Consider the following 13,629-nt stretch of genomic DNA (forward strand, 5'->3'; position numbering starts at 1 on the left):
TCAAACGGTATTGTTATGAAGGCATGGACAGAGAAAAGCAAAGATTTCTAAAAGGCTTAAATTTTCACGTAAGCGAACCCAGCAGGTGAAAGTTAACACTTCGTTAAAAACCGATCAGGTTTTAAAAAGGCGTGGCAATTGGCTTTCCTTTCTGGCATACGCTAAGGAATAATCTTATTAGCTTAGGAAAAGTGTCACAGATAGAAAGTCACAAACATGATATATCACAAATACGTTACAGATATAAAGATAAGTCACAGATATGTCGCAGATATCACGGAATTATAAGGACGTAATCTCTCCTTTTCTATTTAGCGTGGATGTCAGAAATAGAGAATGAAATAATAGGCAGAGGGTAAGTGTCCTCTGCATTTTCCCCATCTGCAAGATATCGAAAAAATCTTTTTTTTTGTATTTCCTTTGAAAACACATAAAAAAAAACAAGAATTTCCCCATTTCCCTAGATTTTCCAAAACACATTTCATACTTAATCACAGAAATAAGGTTTTCACAGACAACGAATTGGCAATATTAAAAACTAACACGAAATTAAATAAAGTCTTGTATAGATCAAACAGTTCGAGGTAAAGAACGACTAAGCAAGGATTGACTCAGCCCAATAGCAACCGGAATTCTGAAAAACGTATTTTTTATACTAAGGGATACATCAAAAGATTTTTTTTATGCTGATTCCAAATACATAAAATTCGTTAAGTTTAATGCTACCCATCCTATGCTAAGAGCCTGAAATTTTTTTTTCCTGATTTTCGGAAAAAATATATCCCCAAAAAAGTCAAGAAATCGTAATGAAAATCACATCACCAGATACAATCAAACTTAAATCTTTAACGGCATTTGTAAGTGAACGAAAACTTTGGAGGGCAACGAGCCCCCCTCCCACAGTCTTTTGCCCCCAAAGTCATCCGGTATGAAATTTCAGATAGCCGATTTTCTCAGCATAGTTGATATATTCAATAACTATGCCTTTGGGGATGACATGGCCCCCAACAACCCCTCGAGAATGGGCTGTAAATTGTGAAATTTGCCCATTGTTTATTATGGTATTTGTTATTAGGAAGTAGACAGACATTTTCAGGGGAAATTTTCCACGGTGAAAATTCTCCATGAGGAGGGAAGTTTCCTGGGGTGAATTTTCCAGGAGAAATTTTGCATGAGTGAATTTCCCAGAATTAGGTTTAATTAGAATAAGAAGACTTTTTAAAGTACTAAAAACTCCTTATCTTATATAAACGGCCCTTGTGTTTCAGGAGTCGTTCATAAAGAATTGGGACAAAAAGTCTAACCTTAGCGCAGAAAGCGAGGTTTTGAGAAGAGGCAGCCCCCTCGTATACGGAACAGTTTCTGTTCATCATAAGTTTTTATGTTGCTCATTACTTTCAGGTGAAAAGAAGTTTTTTTTTCAAAATTTAATTCGCACACAAACAGAACAAAAAGATGAAACTTAGAACAAACATAAATAAAAATGAGTAATTTAGTCATTCTGTGGCATTCTCCCAAGTTTCGTCGAAAGATCCCCCTCCGTGGATCGATCATGTGTACACCTATATTATCAAGCTGGGCATAGTACTTTTATCTTTCCTCACGATATATATTAAAACACAAATTATTACGTGATAAGAATCACGAAGTGATCGAAAGACTCAATATTAAAATGAGTCGAAAATAATCTACATGTATAATTATAATGTTATCTCTTTTGTTTGTTTTCGTTTATTGTTCTCGGTTTTGCCGAAAATACTAGAATACGTAGAATACTGTTTTTTTTTATATCTTGCAATTATTTGCATGTTGTAAAACTATATCCGAACGTAAGTTGACTTTGCACTGAACGTATGTCCTTAACTTTGGAACTGTTTTCACAAAATTTATCTCTTTGGACATCGGTTCAATCTTTTATTGTGTTTCAATTATTTCGTGATGTTTACCACGTAAAATTTCATATTTTAATAGTTTTCGTACAGAAACATAAAAATAGTACAACCAGTTTGATACTTCAGTCCAGATAATAACTTTTATTTTTCATCGGCTTTTGTGTTTGATTAAATAGAAAGAAAATTTCTACTGAAAGTAAGGATCAACTACAGCAAGTAAGCTGCCCCCTCCTTACTACCCCCTCTTCACGCCATTAGGGAGGGTGCAGCACCCCCTAATATACGGAATAATTCCTGTTCTTTTTGTGTTTTAATGTTGCCCCTTAATTTCAGCAAAAAAACTTAAGTTTTTTTTAATTTGGTTTCTGATTGTTTTCCAAATAATCCAAGGAAATCAACCTCCCTCTCCATGGAAGTCTCCCGTCACGCAAAATTCCTCCATAAAAAATTTCTTCCACGTGGAATCCTTCCCCTGGGAAACTACCCTCGGAAAAATGCATCCTCGCTTCAAATTCCCCCAAAAAATTTCTTGTAGACGATTCCGCTTGAAAAATACTCCTTAGCACACTTTCATTTGAGAAAAGACTTGTTTCTTATTTATATTTTAGATAGTTTTTCAGGAATGGCGACATTCCTCCTTTATGGACAAACTTTCCCGGAAACCACTCTCCCCAATGGAAAATGTCTCCCGGGGAAAGTTTCTCCATGGAAAGTTGCTCCTAATTATAATTCCCCCATGGAGAATATCTCCCGTGGACCCATCCGCACTTGAAAATCACAATGGGTCTTCCCCCCGGATAATTTTCCCAGAGCATCTCCCCTTGTAAAATGGGGTTGCCAACATGAAATTAAGACAAATAAAACGAATTTTGTATATGAATTCTAGCAAATTCCTCAATGTAAATTCTTCCCTGGAAAGTTCACCCCCAGAAACTTCCATCTCAATGGCAAATTCACCGTGGAAAATAACCCCTGCAGAAAATCACCTCTGAAAAATGTTCGTATACTTCCCAATAACAAATACTATTTGCAAATAAACTGTAAAAAAAAAAAAAAAAAAAAAAAAAAAAAAAAAACAGATTTTCAACAAAATGTTTTGCTCGAATTCAAATAAGTAAAAAAAAAAAAAATCCAATTTTCGGTTGGAATTGTGACTTGCTTAGTGAATTCAAACAAGTCACAAAAAGTTATATTAATCAACACGGTTTGAACTTCAATAAGAGTTTGAAGTTTCCTGAATATCATTTTGCATTTGACTATAGGACCATTGAAAGTAATATGTTCAGTATAAGTCCAATTCAAATATTTGAATTGTAACAGAGAAAGGGGGATGCTTATTGAATTTTGAGTATAAAAAGATACTTGTAAAAACAAGGAAATATATTTTTACTTTGAAATAAGTTGAGCTTACTTGTCTGCAAAATGAACACTCAGAAATTTATGTGCAAAAATTATCTTTCAACTTTTACAATCGTTTTTTTAAATACATTTTTAGTGAGTTTCTGTGGGTAGACAATTTTTTAAGATGCTACCCTAATCTGGACAATACTAACGGTGAAAATTTATTGCTTTCTGAATTAAATTTTTTCTAATTAATAACGAATCCTTTTGTGGGAACAACTTTTGTTTTTGCGATGAACGTCATTTTTGTAATGAGACCCAAAAAGTGTTTCAAATAAAATTCTTCCCTGTATTTGCCATAAACTTGCTGCTTGCGCTGAATAACCAAGTAAATAATATATCGAAGGAAAGAAGACGCCTGTAAGGGTATTTCATTCCTTTACGTACACGTAAAGGAACCAAAAGCTTCCCCCAAGAAGAGAATTTTCTAAAATAGTGCACATTTCAACTGGACTCAGAAATACTACACTTTAATAGCATGAATAGTGCTTCAAAAACTCCGGTTTGCTACAGGATTAATTAAAAAATAGGACTTTAACCAATAAGTTTTATCAAACATTTAATAGTCTTAAACTATAATTAAGGAGCGACTCCACTCAATAGTAACCGAAACTCAACAATGGAATTTTGATAATAATTGATAAGAATTGGGGTTTTATGCAAATTGCAAATATATAAATTTCATTACGTTTAATATCTACCCACCAAAGGCTCCAAGCCTCAGAAGAAAAAGGGGATTTGATGGATTAAGGGATTTTGAAAACAGGGAGCCTGATTTTCGAAAAAGGGAGAAACAACTCCCAAAACGTCAATGAATCTTAATGTAAATCAGACCTTCAGATTCAGCGTATCAGAAAATGTTTTTGTTTGGGTTACGATCTCCTATCTGCAAAAATGTGGCCTTGCGTGTTTTTGCCAGAAGACAGATCACGGATGCGTTTCTGTTTTTTTATTTGTTCTAGTGTCCTTTTTAAGAGACCGTAAAGATTGGAGGGCAACTAAACCTCCTCCCAAGACCTAATATTTCTCTTATTTTGTTCTCGAATGTTATGATTTGAGAATGGAGATCAATTTGACCAAAAAAAAATCATCTCCTTCAACTACAAACATATAATACAGAAGTAGATTCAATGATAAGACCTTTAAACAACGAAGCGACGATTTTACCTAGGGGCATTCCGACCAGAGAGAGAAGACATTCTTATTCGGAGGGATCAGAGACAGAAGACAGTCTGATTGTGATGGTAAGTATTTAGTTTAGTTAATTAATATTGATAACTTTTGTCTTATGTTTCCCAAAATGTTTAAGATAGTGTATTTTTATAAAAAAAATTCGGTAAAATTCTACGGTACTGTTCTATTTGCTGTAAATCACGCAAGAAGTGAAGTTTGGTTAATGCTAATGAAATAAAACAAAATAGGATAAAAATATAAAAGTTTAGAAACAAAATTTAGCTATATATTTGCATATTAGGGGGGTGGGGGGTAAAGCATAGCATATATTAAATACGTAACCTAACCTAGGTACCTTTTTTTCCCTAAACCCCCAAAAAATAAAGTTTAAACCACAGTTAGAAACCACTGTTTGCAATCAAATTCTCCGTTGAAAAAACCTGTTTGACTAGTTTATTTTATCACCTATCTTGCGTGGCTTACAGCTAATAGAACAGTACCAATTCTACTTTAGCTACTTTTGGCTATCTTGGAAAGGGGTTAGATTAGGGAAATGAAACTTTCAGGGATGGGTCTACAAGCTGAAGTATGGGTACTTATGTACTATCTGGAACACACGCGAAGTGAAGTTTGGTTAATGCTAATTGAGTTAAACAAAATAGGATAAAAATATAATAGTTTAGAAACAAATTTCGGCTATATATTTGCACATTATGGGTGGGGGTGGAGGAGTAAAGTATAGCATATATTAAATACCAAACCAAACCTAGGTACCTTGTTTCCCCCTAAACCACAAAAAACAATAGCTTAAATATTGGTGAACCCAATAACAAACCACGCTTTGCAATCCATTTCTCTATTGAAAGAAACCCGTTTCGAAAGAAACCCGCATATTCCCTATATGATATAGCGCTTGTGTTCCATAAGTACCAAACAATGTCCCGGGAAGGTATTCTGAAGTACCTACCTCCACTCCTTCTTCCTCTATAGGGTCCTGAAATTTGCCTAAATGACAGGTCTATACCTATTGAAATTTTGACAAAACAACATTTTACCTTAATTTTCAATTATCAGTTTTTTTCTGAAGGTTTAGTTCTGAAAATGCAATTCCTGTTATTTGAGTAGAATTTTAAGCCATATCAATGTTTCTTTTTCTAAATTTAGGAATTTTATTTGTATATCTTTAAAACCTCATAAATTGGGATTGAGCAAATTTGTGAAGCTGAAAACAATTTTGTTGTACTTCATTTAGGCAGAAGATCTATTTTGCAAGGTTTCACTTTTATAACACACAGATTTGATGAGGCGGCAAGCAAGAGATTTGAAGAGATCTGATGAGTAAATCAAAGGTATTCAGAATAGACAGGATTCGTGGCATTATTATTGCAACCGTTCAGCTCTGGAGGTAGAAAAAAAGGGGGTGGGGGAATTCTTTCTTTAATTTGTGTCTCGATTTGAATTCAACTTCATTTCGGGTCCACGTGTCACTGTTTTCCTGATCGGAAGATATTTCTTACTCAAGTGACTTCTGTCGGGCTACTACTACGCCACTGATTTACTGATTTCCACCATGAAAAAATGCAGCCGTTAAGAGGTGTCATATTATCTGGGAGAAATTTTTTGTTGTAATTTTCTGTTCTTGTGAAATAAATGATTTTTTTTTTGTATTTATTGATGCTTCAGAAAGAAGAAAGGGAAACATAATCCTGATAACTAGATATTAGACTGTAAACCTAGGAAATTGAACAACCCTAGTGATGGAAATCATAGGCAGCGCAATCGCGCTGCCTAAGTAAAGAACGATGTTGGCACAATGTATTATTTATTATTTTTCCTTTAGACCAGGGCACTTCGTACCGAGGTGTTGTCGTAGAAACTTCGAAAAGGGCTCATTCGATTGGAATTTGGAGTGGCTTGTACCCTTTTTAATAGTCGAAAGTGATTGGAAGGTAACTAAAACCCCTTCCATGCCCACTATTTCCCCAAACACATCGAATAAAAATTTTGAGATAGCCATTTTCTTCAGCGTAGTTGATTTCCAAATAGAAATTATTTTTTTGAGGAGGACACTCCCCCAAAGCCCTCAGGGCAAGGGTTGTAAGCTTTGTCCTGGGGGCATATAAGGTTTTTTATAGAGAGCGTTGTCGTAGAAACTTCATAAATGTTAATTCGATTGAAAATTCAAAGGGCTAGTGACCTTTTTAATAGTCGAAAGTGATTAGAGGGCAACTCAACCCCCTCTCACATCCACCTTTCCCCCCAAACACATCCAATCAAAATTTCGAGATAGCCATTTTGTTCATCGTACTTAAAAGTTTGAGAAATTAGGTCTTTGAGGATGATAATCCCCTAAGAGCCCACGGGGGAAGGGTTGTAAGTTATGCCCTGGGGGGCGTATAAGGTTTTTATAGATAGTGATGTTGTAGAAACTTCGAAAGGACTCATTTGATTGGAAATTAGAAGGGCTTGTGCCCTTTTTAATAGTCGAAAGTTATTGGAGGAAAACTAACACCACTCTCACACCCGCCATTTCCCCAAACACATCCAATCAAAGTTTCGAGACAGCCATTGTGTTCGACATTATTAAAAGGTCCGGAAATTATGTTCTTGAGGATGACACTCCCCCCACACCCCTCAGGGCAAGGGTTGTGAGTTATGCCCTGGGGGCATATAAGGTTTTTATTGACAGCTTTGTCGTATAATCTTGAAAAAGGGCTCATTCGATTGGAAATTCAAAGGGCTAGTGCCCTTTTTAATAGTTGAAAGTGATTTGAGGGCAACTAACCCCCCCCCCTTTCACACCCTCACACCCACCTTTTCCCCAAACAAACACAATCACAATTTTAGATAGACATTTTGTTCAACGTAGTTAAAAGTTTTAGAAATTAGGTCTTTGAGCATGATAACCCCCTTAGAGCCCTCGGGGCAAGGGTTGTAAGTTATGCCCTGGGAGCATATAAGGTTTTTATTGAAAGCATTGTCGTAGAAACTTCAAAAGGACTCATTCAATTGGAAATTGAAAGGGCCAATGCCTTTTTTAACAGTTGAAAGTGATTGAAGAGCAACTAACGCCCCTCTCACACCCACCTTTTCCCCAAATAAACCTAATCAAAATTCTGATCTAGCCATTTTATTCAAAGTAGTTGAAAGGTCCGGAAATTATATCTTTGAGGATGACACTCCCCCCCAGCCCCCAGGGTAAGGGTTGTAAGTTATGCCTTGGGGGAATATAAGGTTTTTATTGAAAGCTTTGTTGTAGAAACTTGAAAAAGGCGCATTCGATTGGAAATTCAAAGGGCTAGTGCCCTTTTTAATAGTTGAAAGTGATTTGAGGGCAACTAACCCCCCTTTCACACCCACCTTTTCCCCAAACATACACAATCACAATTTTAGATAGACATTTTGTTCAACGTAGTTAAAAGCTTTCGAAACTAGGTCTTTGAGGAGGATAAACCTCTCAGAGTTCCTAGGGCAAAGGTCTTAAGTTATGTCCAGTGGGCATATAAGGTTTTTATAGATGGCGATGTTGTAGGAACTCCAGAAAGGGCTCACCTGATTGGATATTAATTGTACTTTTGGCCAATTTAATAGTTAAATGTGATTGAGGTATAACTAACACCCCTTTCACACCCACCGAATTCCCAGGCACATCCAATCACAATTTTGAAATAGCTATTTTTTTCGACGTAGTTAAAAAGTCCGGAAATTATGTTTTTGAGGATGACACTCCCCCCACAGCCCTCAGGGCAAGGCTTGCAAGTTTTGCCCTAGGGGCAAATAGGGTTTTTATAGATAGTGATGTTATAGAACTTGCAAAAGGGATAATTTGGTTGGAAACTAGAAGGGCTTGTGCCCTTTTTATTAGTCGAAAGTGATTGGAGGATAACTATAATACCTCTAACATCCGCCATTTTCCCAAGTACATTCAATCAAAATTTGAGATATTCATTTTGTTCGACGTAGTTAAAAATTCAGTAAATTAGATTTTTGAGGATGACCCTCCCCCCAGAGCCCTCAGGGCAAGGGTTTTAAGTTTTTTCCTTGGGGTATATAAGGTTTTTTTTTATAGAAAGTGTTGTCGTAGAAAATTCAAAAAGGAATCATTCGATTGGAACCTGAAACGGCCATTCCCCTTTTCAATAGTCGAAAGTGATTGGATGGCTACTAACCCCCTCTCACTCCTACCATTTCCTTGAATACATCCAATCACCACGTTGAGATAGTCATTTTATTCAACGTAGTTGAAAGATCTGGAAATTATGTCTTTGAGGATGACAACCCCCTCACAGCCCTCAGGGCAAGGGTTGTAGGTTATACCCTGGGGGCATAAAAGGTTTTTATAGAAAGCGATGTTGTAGAAACTTGAAAAAGGGCTCATTCGATTGGAAATTGAAGGGGCTAGTGCCCTTTTTAAAAGTCGAAATTGAATGGAGAGCAACTAGCCCCCTTTCACGCCCACCGTTTCCCCAAACACATTCAATCAACATTTTTAGATAGCCGTTTTGTTTAACGTAGTTGACAGTTATGGAAATTAGTCTTTGAGGATGACCACCCCCTCACAGCCCCCAGGGCAAGGGTTATTATTTATGCCCTGGGGGCATATAAGGTGTTTATAGAAAGCGTTGTCATAAAATCTCAAAAAGGACTTATTCGATTGGAAATTGAAAGGGCTAGTGCCCTTTTCAATAGTCGAAAGTGATTGGAAAGCTTGACATTTTTATAGTAAAGATCGGTGTGGGTGCAATGTATTATTATTTTTTATTTTCTTCTTTAGACCAGGGCACTTTGTATTGAAGGAGTTGTCGTACGAATTTCGAAAAGGGCTCATTCGATTGAAAATAGAAAGGGCTAATGCCCTTTTTTATAGTCAAAAGTGATTGGAGGGCAACTAGTACCGCTCCCACATCCACCCTCCCATTTGCCCATTAAGTTTGAAAACTAAATGTTGCATTAAAATTAAATCAAAATGCACTGTGTTAATGCTAATTCCCAATAAGGCATCTCAGCAGATTCCCAAGAACGACTGAGGGTATTATTTTCAAACTTTCGAGGCTACTTCTGCTCTTAAAATTTAACTAAATCAAAATAGCGTAAGTGTATCCAAGCTATCAAAGAAAGTAAACAGATTTTTTTTTTTTGGCGAATAGTATCAAGTTTTCCATTTCAGGTCAACTAGAAGAGGTGTGAAACTAAATTAAACACTACTATTTGTGTCCATATTTTTAAAAGGGTGTATCTTGTTGAAAATTGCTGAAAATTTTTCTCCAGCATACAAATAGCAGGCCAAACTATAAATTCTTAAAAATATAAAAAGATTTAAATTATTATTTTCTTTTTCCCTTAAAAGACTATGTCAATATAGAACGAATAAAAATTAATTAAAAAAAACTTTTTCAACAAAATATTTTTTTCAAATAAAAGTAAACAACTCCATTAAACCAAAAATGAGAGAAAATAAAATTAAATAATCTACCAAGCGTGAAACTACCACAAATCAGCATCGATAAATAAATGAAACCCAAAACGAACAGAAATTAAAATAAATAAGCGATTCAAATTCAAGGCGAGCAGAAATTAACATGAGTAGGGCTCAAAACCCCTCTGCCTTCCCAAGGCCAGAACATAATTTGCACTTTACTGAAAAAATACAAATGAATGCGCAATGTCAGTTTTATATACATATACTGATATTTATTAATCAAAATGTTAATATTTAATTCTATTTTTTTTAATAGGAGCTTACAAACTGTTCAACAGGGTTCTTTGATGCGCTGAATCTGACGATGCAATTTTCAATAAGATTCCTTGCCTTCTGAGGAATGTGTCCTACCTTTTTCGGAAATCAGGCAAATTTTTTGAGGGTCGTGGCCTTTGACTGGTAACATTAAACTTAATGATTGTAATATATTTAGAAACTGCATCAAAAACCAATTCTTTTAATGTATCTATTGTTATCAAAATTCTGTTTTTAGAGTTTCGGTTACTAATAGGTCGAGTTGCTCCTTACTTACAGTTCGTTACCACGAACTGAGGGAGGAGCAGCAGCTCTCTGTCATATACAGAATAATTTATGTTCGTTTTAAATTTTAATGTTTCTTCTTACTTCCACTCGAAAAAACTTTTTTTTCGTTATTTAATTTTTGACCATTCTTCAAATCATGCCAGGAAATCCCACCCCCGTGTAAAATTCTCCGGGGAAACCTTCTTCGCCACCGAATATTTTCTCTTGTAAAACCTCCCCCTCCCTCTGCAGAAAGTTCAACCCCTCCCCCCAGAAAAAGATACGTATATTTCCCAATAATAAACACTATATGTGATAATTGAACAAATTACGCAACTTACAACCCTTTGCCCATGGACTATGGAGGGTCATGTCATCACCAAAGGCACAGTTATTGGACCTACCAACTATGCTGAATCAAATGGCTATATTAAAATTTTGCTTGAATGTATGTGGGAGGAAAATGGGCATAGGAAGGGGGCAAATTGCTCTCTAATCTTTTTGATCACTTAAAAAGAGCACCATAACTTTTGATTTCAGTTCAAATGACCTCTCTTCCAATCTTCTGGGACAACCATTGCTTCAATACGATCACCCCCGGGAAGAAAGCAAAAATAGCGATAAATAAATAAACACAAACCCGTGATATTTTTTCTGCTAAAGAACAACTTTTCTGGAACTAGAAAACACGAAACTATATTTCTTATGAAGTAAAAGATTCTAGTATGATTTTTAACAAAATATTCGTACGTGAAAGAAAATGACGTATGATTAAAAAGGCTGTAAAAAGCTCGGGATTACCTCATAAGAATTGTACGCAAAATCTGATTGACACACACCACGCATGGCAGGAATCTGTCATACGTGATGTGACTATGCGTGCCGTGCTGGAAATGTGCTTATGCGAGGTGGAAAAAGAGACATTCTGAGATGTAAAAAAGGGGATGGAGAGTGGGTAGCCGCTCGGTCAAAAGATTGCTCAATTGCCTAAAAATGATGCAAATTAAGTTTATTGTATGTATTTTGTTTATTTATTAATTATGGTTATATTATTTGTTATTTATTTGTTCCTTAAAATTGGAAGATTTTAGCACTTATAGAAAAGGTTCATATTCTAACGAAACGGCTGTTTGTTTCAGGGGTCGTCAAAGCGACGAAATATTTTTCTTTCATTTAGTATTAATATCACCTGGTACTAAATTATAAAATATACAGCTCACCATATACAGTTATAAACTGCATTTCGGAAAAAAAAAAAGCGGATTTAAAATTCCTTCAGTAAAACACAGCTTTAGCCACTGTGATGAAATGGTTTCCATTTATTATATTTTAAAGCAGCTCCCAAAGTTTTTTCACGTCCATAATAAACCAATAGTTAAGAAAATCTCAGAGAAGCGACGCATAAGATAAATTAATATGTAACTTTTTTTTCATTGCGTTTAAGTTACTAGTGAAAGGTAGAATTTCAGAAAAAATTTTGTAGGTAAAAGAATTCTAAAGGGATGTGTAGTCATGTTTTAGTAGTCAGAAGAAGACAAGAAAAGATTTCAGATTGAACCTTCTGAAACCTCAGGTTGGTCAGTAAGAAGCGAGCTATCAGGGTTGACTAATATTCAAAATAGCTGGTTGCATGGTACGTTTGGTCCTTCAATATTTTATATTCGATGCATATAATTTATCAACATTTTAGCTTGTTTTTAAACGTTTCGGATATTCTTTAGTGAGAGGAAGATATAGTGTTCCAGTCATTCAATATATGACAGAAAAAACTAATTCACGATTAAAGAAAATTAAAATTCCGTAAAGCAGTACACTGATTTTGACATATTCTACTGGTGTTATGTAAAAAAAAGAAAAAAATGCAAGAAACTTGAGCAAATCTGCACACCGAGAGATCGGTTCAAACTTTTTACTAAGACATTTTAGGCATACTGTTTCCTGACAAAAAGGGTTCTTCAGAACAATCTCAAGGGTATAAAATATTATTTAAATTAAAGTATAGGCTACAGATAGAATCTAAGACCTAGAATATGGTTAGTCATTGTATTTTATTGCGTCGCTTTTAAATTCGAATTTCAGTCTTCCATTAGATTTTGACCTGTCAAGACGTATTGTTTTGAAATAAATGACGCTTGTGATTTTTAAGTGAAGACGCGAGATCAGCCTTGTGAACTTTTCTTTAGCAAGTACCAGTGCTAATTCTGGCTTAGGCGACCAGATTTTAGTTGAAGATATAGCTTCCAATTCAAGGTCTGTCTTGTTTTATTCCTTAGCCTAGAATGTCCCATCCTTGTAATGAATGCTACAGAAAATATGGAACTGGGTCTTTCCAGTGCTCTAAGTGCAATGCTTGGTTGCACCCTGCTTGTGCAGGCATAACAAAAAGTATTCGCCTTAAAAACCCAAATTGGTTATGCGTTCAATGCCGAGCGTCGATGGTTGAAAATGACATGATTAATACCATCGATAATCAACCAGAAGTGTTTCAACCAATCGAGGCTCAAAAATCCCCCGTTATTTCGGATGGAGAAAATTCATCTATCTCCAACAAACATCAACTTGAAGTAATCGCTCGAAGTGGTATTACAAATTCCCCTACTATACCTCGTGCTTCGAGTAATGTCAATAATAGTTCTGATGGATCGATTGATTCTGCAAAAATAACCACAACCCATCCATCCCAAATTACCCTCCAAATCTATTGTTCCAGTAAAGGTGAATCGACAAGCATTGCAGAAACGGCTAGTGTCTTCAAGTCCCATACCTGTGAGGATTGCCTAGAAAAAGACGCGGATATCATCAATCTCAGGAAACGGATTACTAATCTTGAATTTCTTTATGATAGTTTATCTGATCTTTACGAACGTCAGAAAAGTGATCTTATCAAGGATAATGAAATCAAAATGTTAAAAGTCGGTTTTCAGCTAGCAATTGTTGATGCTATGCATGCATTAAAATCCCATGCATCGCCCAGTGTTTCTCCTTCAGCTGATACTTCTAATCCAAATATACATTATCCAAATTCTTCAAGTTGCGTAAAAACTGTAAAACCCTTTGACGCTGAAAACGTCACTATATGTAATCAAGCAAGTGCTAGTAAACTTCCCTCGTCATAATTTTTTCAAGGGATTAAAAAGATTACGCAAACTAATCCTTCTGACA

At 35.6% G+C, this 13,629-nt stretch overlaps 1 protein-coding gene across 1 annotated transcript in view; it reads right to left on the reverse strand.

Annotated features, from left to right (window-relative positions):
• Mctp (multiple C2 domain and transmembrane region protein) overlaps positions 1-13,629 on the reverse strand; it is a 357,697-nt gene that overhangs the window by 12,320 nt on the left and 331,748 nt on the right. The window lies entirely within an intron of this gene.

This window comes from Artemia sp. Qi Xiang Cuo, chromosome 2, assembly GCF_049724085.1.
Source record: "Artemia sp. Qi Xiang Cuo chromosome 2, ASM4972408v1, whole genome shotgun sequence".
NCBI classification, from domain to species: domain Eukaryota; kingdom Metazoa; phylum Arthropoda; class Branchiopoda; order Anostraca; family Artemiidae; genus Artemia; species Artemia sp. Qi Xiang Cuo.